At 34.5% G+C, this 11,055-nt stretch overlaps 1 pseudogene; it reads left to right on the top strand.

Annotated features, from left to right (window-relative positions):
• The first annotated feature begins 3,365 nt into the window (after positions 1–3,365).
• Positions 3,366–8,674, top strand: LOC109091277 (annotated as a pseudogene).
• The last annotated feature ends 2,381 nt before the right edge of the window (positions 8,675–11,055 follow it).

The following is an 11,055-nucleotide window of genomic DNA, read 5'->3' on the forward strand; positions in this document are numbered from 1 at the left end:
GTATTTGAGACTTTAGTCTTTGCAACTTCACAGATCTTCTTTATTCACCAAGAGCTTGTAACACTCCAAAGAGAAAGGAAAATTTGAAATTGCATCATATGACCCCTTTAACACAACCAGAATGTGTGTGTCTACACATACAAACGAAATGCATTCAAAATGGTCACGTTAACTCGGAAAAACAGTGTGTGTGGACACGGTCAAATTTCATGTGTTCCATTTAAAGACTTTTGGCCTCATCGGCCTTCCATACCATCCATCGGTTTTAACACACCACACTCAGTGTGAAAGTACCTTAATTCTATTTATTTAGCAACTACTTGTCAACAACTTCTTATAACCCTAACCAAACACTCTACTAATACTTTGAGTGCTAGTTGGCATGTAGTTCCAAAGTTATTTATGGTTAGAATGTCTAAAGTAGACTATCAGAATAAAGTGTTACTATTTAATTGATAATGCACGGAAGTAAACTCTTTTTGTAATGTTGATTAGCCTTCTAATGAAGTAAGCACACTTTAATTTTAATCTTAAAAAATTCAAAATACAGTGTATAGGTGTCAAACTGAATGTGATTTTATTTTATTTTTTTTACAGCATACAGTGCTCTGAGCCTTTTTTTTCTGTTCCTCACATCGTAAAAAGATGACTTGCATGTTTATAGTGATCTAACAGGCAAAGTGATTAATGGAACACAGCCAAGAGACTCAAGTGTCTCTGATTGCTTGACATGAGATTTATGAAGAGTCTTTTGACTTCTGCCCTGTACAATCCATTAAAGAGCCATTGCTCATCCTACACATATCTCAGAGGGAGTGAAATTAGTTTTTACTGAGGTTTTCAGAACTAATGTTTGCTAATCAGTCCTTGCTCACATAACACACTCAGATGAGTGCACATCATTACTCAACATAACTATTTTAAACACTCTAAAAAATTTAAAATAATTGCAGATTGGTTAATGCTGATACAAGCTCCTTCAGCAGAACAGAAAGTACAAACCAACAGCAATGGTAAAAAAGAAAAAAAAAAACTGATTTCTAACCATACACTGTCAACATAATATGTGTACAATGAAAATCCTGGGCGATTTGTAAACAGAAATCAGTGATATCATTATATTTCAATATATAATGTATAATAATTCAATATATATTTTCAATATATTTCATATATTAAAACAAATTGGAAAAAAAATCTAGTTTCTCATGGTTTGAGTAGTTTGGACGTGTAGTACTTTTCTTAAGGGTGTCTGGTTTGCTCTATTGAGTACCTACAAAACTATTTTAATCTTTTGTCAGCCTGTTTACGCTTCTCGTATCTAAAAGGGAGCACCGTGTGCTTCATGCAAGTTATCAGTATCAGTGTAAATACTATAACTAGAGAAACAATTGAAAATATCTGTGACAAGAGTATTTTAAAACTGAAAACAGGTCAAGAATTGTATTTCAGATAAGAAATGAACACAAGGGGTATTATGGTGATAATATAGAATATAGAGTTAAATCTTTATAGAACAGAATCATATCTTAATCCCCGATTATTCAGTTATTCTAATTCACAAGAACAAATAAACCTGAAATAAGGTCATTTTAACTAGCCAAACAGTAGTGAAAATAGTTAGAAAATAATTATGAGAATGCAGATAATGTGTGATTTATGATTGGGTCATATCTTTATTGGCACAGGCCCTAGATCAACAGTTCTCTGTCAGAAATATCTACAACGCCAGGACTCTGTCAGTCGCTGGGATTACATGTTTATCTTCTGCAGATCCTAAAGTTCTCCGGTTATATAACCAAAGAGTGCCAGAATGTGGCACTGTTTATACTCTGTAATTTGTGGCATTAAATGTTTCTGTGAATATTACACTTCATTGCCAGCTATATAAGAAATAAATTACCACTTTGGATTTGATTCAAAATCGCTACTTTCTTATATATATATATATATATATATATATATATATATATATATATATATATATCATATATATATATATATATATATGTACATCTATATATTCAAAATGCATTATAAACATCAGTTTACACAGGAACTGTACAGGTGCATTTTAATTCACAGTTAGTACCTAGAGAACAAAAATGATGAATTAGCCAACAAGAAATGTAAACACACGTTCATGTGCTTTTAGAGAGATAAGGCACACACAAATTCATTTACAGTAGAAGCCAGATAAATCCTCAAAGCACTGATAGCAGATGTCCTTTAAAAACTTTATTGTTGGCCATATGAATCAGATACTCAATCAGACTGAATGTTGAGTTAGTTTTAAAACAATATTTGAAAGAATGTGCATTACGTTTTACATTTTGGTGTCATTCCCAGCGGGCACCTTGATGTCCATTTGATGTCAAATATAAGTGTTTTATGCAATGCAGTGATATTCCTACATTATGAGTGTGACTTAAGAGTACAAATCATTTCTTGGGATACTGCAGAGAGAGGTTAAAGTTGCTGTTACTTTATTGTCTAAGGTGAAGAGGGAGCTGTGAGAGAGAGAGAGAGAGAGAGAGAGAGAGAGTGCTCAAACTGTATTTTGGGGACAAATGTGTACCCAGAAGTGATCTAAACCTGACAAAACCTGAAAAAACAGTTATTCCTTTTTTAATGATAAAGTTTTTTTTAATGAATATATAAAATTGTAAAAAAAAAAAAATACAGATATTTTGTAGAGAGTCCATGAAAAGTCCCCATAAAACAAGAAAACCGAGCATGTGTCTGTGTGTGTGTAAAATAGAGGGAAAGAATTTAAGCTCACTTTCACTCCCATGTTGTGAACTTTATGTTAAGTGTCCCCTATTGTATGCTGAAAGTTTCATAAAGTACTTTTATTTTTCTGTTTGACTTTTACAAACTGTCCAGCCAAAAGTCTGGTCACAGCAGAGTTCATTTATGTATCTCATAGTCCAGAAAGTTCATAGTGTGCAGAGCTGTAATCTTGACAAAGGGTGAAAACTTTGAAGTGCATGAACTGAAACCTAAGTTTTGATTTGTGTAACATTTTAAGTCACTACATAGTTTCTGATAGCTTTGATGAAATTTCTATTATTCTAAAATGTGAAAAATAGTAACAGTCCACTAGTTTGATCTCCAAGCTGGAACAGAATAAAAGTTGAGCTGTTTGCAGTGTTAAAATCAAACAGAGATCAGAGTTTAAATAAGGCCAGATTATGTCCTTATCTGCTAGACATAAAATGTGAATGAAATGAGAGTTGAAAAGGGGGAAGAAAAACGAAGGATTTCTCATTACTTTGCCTGCCTCCTCTCCTCTCTCTCACTTACTCTTTTTGCCCCCGTAGCTGAAACCCGCCCCCTGTTTCATTAGCAAGACCTGCCCTATAAATACTCTCTTTTGGCAGAGAAACGTACCCAGTGCCCTCAGAAACCCCTACATTAACACATCCACGTGCCCAGAGCTGCCAGTCATGAAGGAGCTGAAGAGCAAGGCGTTCTGGAGGGCCGTTTTGGCCGAGCTGGTGGGTATGACCCTCTTCATCTTCCTCAGCATTACAGCTGCAGTTGGAAACTCCAACAATGACAAACCAGATCAGGAGGTCAAGGTGGCTCTCGCCCTTTGGTTTGTCCATCGCCACTCTTGCCCAAAGCCTTGGGTCACATCAGCGGAGCACATCTGAATCCAGCTGTGACGCGTGGGCTTCTGGCCAGCTGCCAGATCAGCTTGCTGAAGGCTGTGATGTACATCGTGGCACAGATGTTTTGGTGCAGCGCTGGCGAGCGGCATCGTGTATGGCGTCACTGATGGGAAAGCCCTAGGGCTAAATTCGGTGAGTACGCTGATCTTCAGTATTTCTGCTAAGACACCTGTCTCTGACTGCTCTGTTTACATGATTACATGAGTCGCTTACTGTAGTTCCAATTCAGTTTTTCTTTCTAGTTTAAAATAATATGTACACTTTCCAATGAATCTCCAAACTGGAATAATCTGTAATTAAATGTAAATTTTAAGTCTAGGAAATGTATGATTTGTTAAATTTCACAGCTAAATAATTAGTTACAAAGAAAGATGTAGAACTTCCGAATTTTTCTACACTGTTAAAAATATATCAAATGAGAATTTGTTTTTATGCAAGTCAAGAATTTTATGAACAAATCTAACTATATTAGGTTAATGCTAGAAAAGCTATTTTAAGGTTCGGATAATACACATAAACACACGCACACATCTCCTTTTTGGTATCATTTTGGTGTATTTTCATTTTTTTTTAGTGTTTTTATGGTGATTTTTATTATGTTTTTTTTTGAGTTTATTTTGCATGTATTTTACCTCTTGGAAAAAAAGTTTAAATGGTAAACAATTGGTAAATGTGGCTGGTTTGTTGTAGTTATAACTATATTAGACATTATTTATTTTTCTGTAAATGTTAGGTTTATATTTTCTGTAAATATTTATATAAAATATGTAATATTTGCATAATGCATAATAGTTATAAAAAAAATTAAGTATATATATATATAAACTTCAAACTGATTTCAGCAACAATTCTTATTTTCATTTAATTTAACCTAATGTACAAAAATAAAAAATGTATAAAAACTATATGGACATATAAAACTTTTTTAAGAATTAACAAAAATTTAAATGAAAACAGAAAATGTAAAAAAAAAAAAAAAAACTGATTCAAAATATTAATGAAACTATAATAGTTGCTCACTGATAGTAAAGCAGCACTGCTTGGTGTGTTGATGTTATTTATCTGTCTTCAGAGGCGGCGTTCTTTCCTGTGATTATGTTTTTTCTCAACATGTCAAGAAGGTGTAATGCACTTATTACTTCGGCCAGTAAACAGAGTCAATTCATGTTATTGCTGAGTGACATCAGAGACGGCTGTCCTCTGACCTGAAAACATTTCTTACTTACATAAATGTACATTTACATTATGTTTCTTGCTTATATCTTATTGTATAAGTGATCAAATGAGACTCTGGGTGTTTCCTCTACTTTAAATAGATTGTGATGCTTGCGATGCATGCAATGAAATTATATTTGAATCTACACAACAATCTAACTAAACCTATTTTTTATTTACAGATAAGCAATAGTATTTCTCCCGGTCAAGGTGTTGGTATTGAACTCTTCGCTACCTTCCAGCTAGTGTTGTGTGTCATAGCAACCACAGACAAGGCGGGATGTGACAGGCTCTGCCCCTCTGGCCATTGGCCTCAGCGTTTGCCTGGGCCATTTGACAGCTGTGAGTAATCAGCATTCACTCTTCTCCTGCTGCTGCTGTCTCTTTTCTGCATCAGCATTCCTGTAGCTGTTGTAAATATTGCCAGGGTTACCATATAAATACATAAAGCAACATGACATGTATAGAGTGATGTTTAAATATGTAAATTGGTTTCTGCCTTAAGAGAAATAATAATAAAGTAGCTTAACTGATTCAAAAATGGGCGGCTTATTTCTCTTTCTCACCCATGACTCCTTTGTTTTTCTCTGTTTAGATCAGTTTCACTGGATGTGGGATCAATCCGGCTCGATCCTTTGGCCCTGCGGTGATTCTTAAAGATTTTACCAACCACTGGGTAAAATTACATCTCAGTTTTTCCCCTTTGAAAATTAATACATTATATCAAAAAAAAAAAAAATGAATATTTTAAATGTAAAACATTCGGGACCTTATCAGAAGACAGAATCAGATCATATTGAACTTTTATAGTTAATGAGTAACAATTATATTGTTTTAGATTAATGGCTAGTCAAGAATAATCTATAGTTAAATCACATGTTTGTGTATTGTTTGCTAAGGGTTACTTAGTGTACTTAAAGTCCTAGATAGCGCATGCACATGCAGAGATGTCTATTTAAAGGGACAGTTCATCCAAAAATGAAAATTCTCTCATCATTTACTCATCCTTAAGTTGTTCCAAACCTGTATGGGTTTCTTTCTTCTGTTGAACATGATGATATTTTGAGTATTGTGAGTATCAAACAGTTTGGTCCCCACTGATTTCCATAGTTTGGGAAAAAATGCAATGGAAGTCAATGGGGACCAGAAAATGTTTGGTTACCCAGATTCTTCAGAATATCTCCTTTTGTTTTCGGCAGAAAAAAGAAACTCATACAGGTTTGAAACAACTTACGGAGCCCGGGGGAAAAAAATACAATCCATGGTGACGGTTTTGCAATCCGTCCCCTCAGTTTATAAACCGTACTCAAGAATTCTTAAACTGTTCCCTCGGTGTAACAAATCGTGTCCATGGATTAATAAACCATACCTACAAATTTCCAATCAGTGCACTCAAATTTTGTAAACCGTACCTTCGGTTTTTGAAACCGTACCCACAAATTCTTAATCCGTGCGCACGCTTTTGCAAACCATTCCCTCGGATTTGTAAACTCGTGGATTTGTAGCCCAGCCCCCACCGGCAGATTCATTTGTGTTTATTAAACATTATTTTTCATAGTAGCCTATGAGACCATGATCCGCACTCACAAAATTGAACTTCTTTTTAGCATTTATTTTACATTAATCACCAATAGGATAAGACACTGACGCCTGTGTTTTATAGCCTAAAATAAACGCTAAAAAGAATTCCCTGAATTTTCTAAAAAAAACAAAATTAAAAAAAAACGATAGAGTTTCGAGAGAAGAAGGTAAAAAAACAATACAAAACAAATAATGTGCCGATTATGTTGTCATTCCTTTGCTCTCTAAATGAATGCAATGTTATAATAGGCCTAGTTATTTAATAATAACATTAAAAGTGAAGCATGCATCTAACTAAATCAATATAAAATTATAAAATCACCAAAATAAGTCTTCATGTTAAGAAAGAATAGTACACAAACACATTTCCAAAACTTTAAAAGGTTATTTAAAAATAAAGCATTCATGAATTATTTTATGACAAACGTCTTAAGTACACTAATTTATTTAGCCTATAAATTAAAATAATAATGATAAAAATAACTATTATTTTTATTATTATTATATATTATTTTACAGGTTATGTATAAGAAGCTTTTATCCAAAACGACTTACAAAAGAGGAACAAATTACTCCAGAGTCAGTCACAATGCCAGGTTTATTATACAATAATAATCAAGTGCTAAGATTATCACAAATTAAACAAGATTTTGATGCACATCTTTCTTATTAAATCGTTGTATTCCACCTCGTACTACAATTGATAGAGAATCACTTATTTTCTATTCCACATAATAATATTCAATAAAACAGTGTGTTAACACGTAGGCTACCTAGGAGCCTGCTGCATGAATCCGTGAGTACAGTTTACAAATCCGAGGGAACGGATTGCGAAAGCGTGCCCATGGATTATGTATTTGTGGGTACGGATTCAAAAACCAAAAGGTAGGGTTTACACAATCTGAGCGCACGGATTGGAAATTTGTGGGTACAGTTTGTTAATCTGTGGGCATGATTTGTTAAACCGAGGGAACAGTTTAAGAATTTGTGAGTATGGTTTATAAACTGAGGGGATGGATTGCAAAACCGTCGCCACGGATTGTTCTTTTTTCCTCCTACAGGTGACCTCCCGGGCTCCGTAACAACTTGAAGGTGAATAAATGATGACAGGAATTTAATTTTTGGATGAACTGTCCCTTTAAGTTCTAGTTTTTCATCCTGTAAATGTATTGTTTGCTTACTTGCAATAGGGTGTTAAATAGCCAATATATATATATATATATATATATATATATATATAATCACCTGCAAATCTATATATAATAAAAGATGTTTATGAGATATTTGTACACAAAAACAACTTGGAGATGAAGTTAGTGAAATGAACAAACCCCTTAACTTACAGGGATACTCCATCCCAAAATTAAAATTTTGTCATTAATCACTTACCCCCATGTCGTTCCAAACCCGTAAAAGCTTTGTTCGTCTTCGGAACACAATTTAAGATATTTTGGATGAAAACCGGGAGGCTTGTGACTGTCCCATTGACTGCCAAATAAATAACAGTGTCAAGGTCCAGGAAAGTATGAAAAGCTTCGTCAGAATATTCCATCTGCCATCAGTGATTCAACCGTAACGTTATGAATTGATGAGAATACTTTTTGTACTTGAAGAAAACATAAATAACAACTTTATTCAACAATTCCTCTCCTCTGTGTCTCTCCAAATCAGCGTAACTCTATTTTGACAATTCTGAGCAGTACGCAGATTCTGACGATGCTTTTCATACTTTCCTGGATCTTGACACATGAACTAGCAAAAAATCAGAAAAGCTTCGCATTTTAGCACCAGTAAGCACCCTCGGGAATGTGTTACATGATATAACATAAGCAATCGCACCCACAAACAGACTTTTAAATATTTTTGAATTTGTTGTTTTCAGTCGATGTTTGAAATGATTTCATACTGTTTTCAGGTCTATTGGGTAGGCCCTATGTGTGGAGGTGTGGCAGCTGCGCTGGTCTATGTCTTCCTGCTCTACCCTAAACTGGACGACTTCCCCGACCGCGTGAGGGTGCTGGTGTCCGGCCCGGCCACAGACTATGACCTCAACGTTACTGACGATCCCCGTGCTGTCGAGATGTCTGCAAAGTGATATGAGTATTTAGTGTATGATATTCTTCAAGACCACAAAACATCTGTAAATATACCTGTTTATCCCACAGGAAAAGCATTCATTTTAATTGACTATATGACAGCGTGGAATTGCACATGTAAAAATGTCTTTGTAGCTTTTCAAAGGGACATCTGGCATTTTGAATTGAATAATTAGAGTTTTGTATTATTGTTTGTACTCTTGTTTAGTGAATCAGTATGTACCTCAGGAAATTTATACAGTTTTCACTTTTTTTTCTCAAACACTTTGTGTTTTTGTGAACTTTTTTCACTTTGTATTGTGTTATGTGTCCACTATAAAATTCTTTTTTTGTAATTAAACTTCAGAATGTTTAATCCTAAAGTGTTTTTCTTCAAAATACAAAAAATAAATAAAAATTCCAAGCCGAAAGGTTTAAAAATTAGTTGATGTTTTTAAGTCATACATATGCAAGGGTTAACCATCACATTTTATATCCATAAAATTTAGAAAAAGCCTGCTTTGTTTTAAAATGTGGAAGAAAGCTGTGTAATCCACTGCTGGCAAGTTGAAACAGTTTATTTTCAGATAGTCAAATATGACATAACCAGAAATAAATGAAGACTTAAGGTAAAACTAAATTAAACTTTAACTATGAACGTGAACCGGAACCATGATTTTAGAAACTCACTGACAGTGGGTAAACTCAAACAAAGGGACAAGGGACTAGGGAACTGCTGATTAATTAATTATAATTAATTTATCATTTATTCCATGCATTGATTTTCACTTGTATGTATCAGAATATTATTACAGAGACAGCTTAATGAAATGATTTGCAGCTTTACTCGCAAACTACATTTTCTGTTTATCAATAAGTTAAGAACAAGAGCCATTGTAAACCTAAATATATTGAAAAGTGTAGTGTAGCAGTAGTAATAGAATATGTTTGTGGTCATAATGATGACAGTAGCACACACAAAATAGTATCTGTTCCCTGCTCCGGTGCGGTTAGCACTCACACTGCATGCGTACCGCGCCCAAGCCGAACCGAACCGAGCCCACCTCTTCCAACCGGGCCAGGGCCAGCTAAACGCATGTTTGCTAATCAGTCCTTGCTCACATAACACACTCAACTACTCAACAGATCATTACTCAACATAATTATTTTAAACACTCTGAAAAATGTAAAATAATTGCAGACTGGTTAATGCTGCTTCAGGCTCCTTCAGCAGAACAGAAAGTACAAACCAACAGCAACGGTAAAAAAAGAAAAAAAAGAACTGGATTTCTAACCATACATTGTCAACAACAGCGCCACAAGGATGTGCTGTTACTACGTGTATTTAGCTTTGATTTGAAATAAAACAGAAGAGCATACACAGCATACGGTGATATGGAGAGACACAGAGGAGACCATTGACAAAGGAATTGTTGAATAAAGTCGTTATTTTTGTTTTCTTCGCTTACAAAATTTTTTCCCGTCGCTTCATATAACCCAGATTGCAGGTCTGACGGCAGATGGAGTATTCTGACGATGACTTTCATGCCTTTTATGGACCTTGACACTGTTATTTTCTTGGCAGTCTATGGGACAGTCTCAAGCCTACCTGTTTTCATCCAAAATATCTTAAATTGTGTTCTGAAGATGAATGAAGCTTTGCCGGGTTTGGAACGACATGGGGGTAAGTGATTAATGACAAAATTTTCATTTTGGGGTGGAGTATCCCTTTAAATGTTTCTGTGAAAATTACACTTCATTGCCAGCTATATAAGAGATAAATTACCACTTTGGATTTGATTCAATATTGCTACTTTATATATATATTCAAAATGCAATATAAACATCAGTTTGGACAGGAACTGTAGAGTCGCATTTGAATTCACAGTTAGTACCTAGAGAACAAAAATGATTAATTAGCCAACAGGAAATGTAAACACACGTTCATGTGCTTTTAGAGAGATAAGGCACACACAAATTCATTACAGTAGAAGCCAGATAAATCCTCAAAGCACTGATAGCAGATGTCCTTTAAAAACTTTATTGTTGGCCATATGAATCAGATACTCAATCAGACTGAGTGTTGAGTTAGCATTAAAACAATATTTGAAAGAATGTGCATTACGTTTTACATTTTGGTGTCATTCCCAGCGGGCACCTTGATGTCCATTTGATGTCAAATATAAGTCAAGACTTGATCAAGATGCTGTAAAGTCTTTTTTAGTTCACTTTGGGCTGTAATTTCTGCCAATGGTAATTCTGTGAAAATAAGAAGTTAATTGGTTTAATTTATATGTTGGCCAATATGTTTAACGTTCAATTTAAATCAAATCAATTGCCCACTGGGTTTACTTTGAAAAGCAAAGCACAAAATACAGCTCATAAAAAGTTAGCTCAGAGAAAAGGTCTTGAATCAGTTCTTTGCATATTCCATTTGGTTTGGGGTTTTATGCAATGCAGTGATATTCCTACATTATGAGTGTGACTTAAGAGTACAAATCATTTCT

Source organism: Cyprinus carpio, chromosome B2 (assembly GCF_018340385.1).
Source record: "Cyprinus carpio isolate SPL01 chromosome B2, ASM1834038v1, whole genome shotgun sequence".
In the NCBI taxonomy this organism is placed as follows: Eukaryota; Metazoa; Chordata; class Actinopteri; order Cypriniformes; family Cyprinidae; genus Cyprinus; species Cyprinus carpio.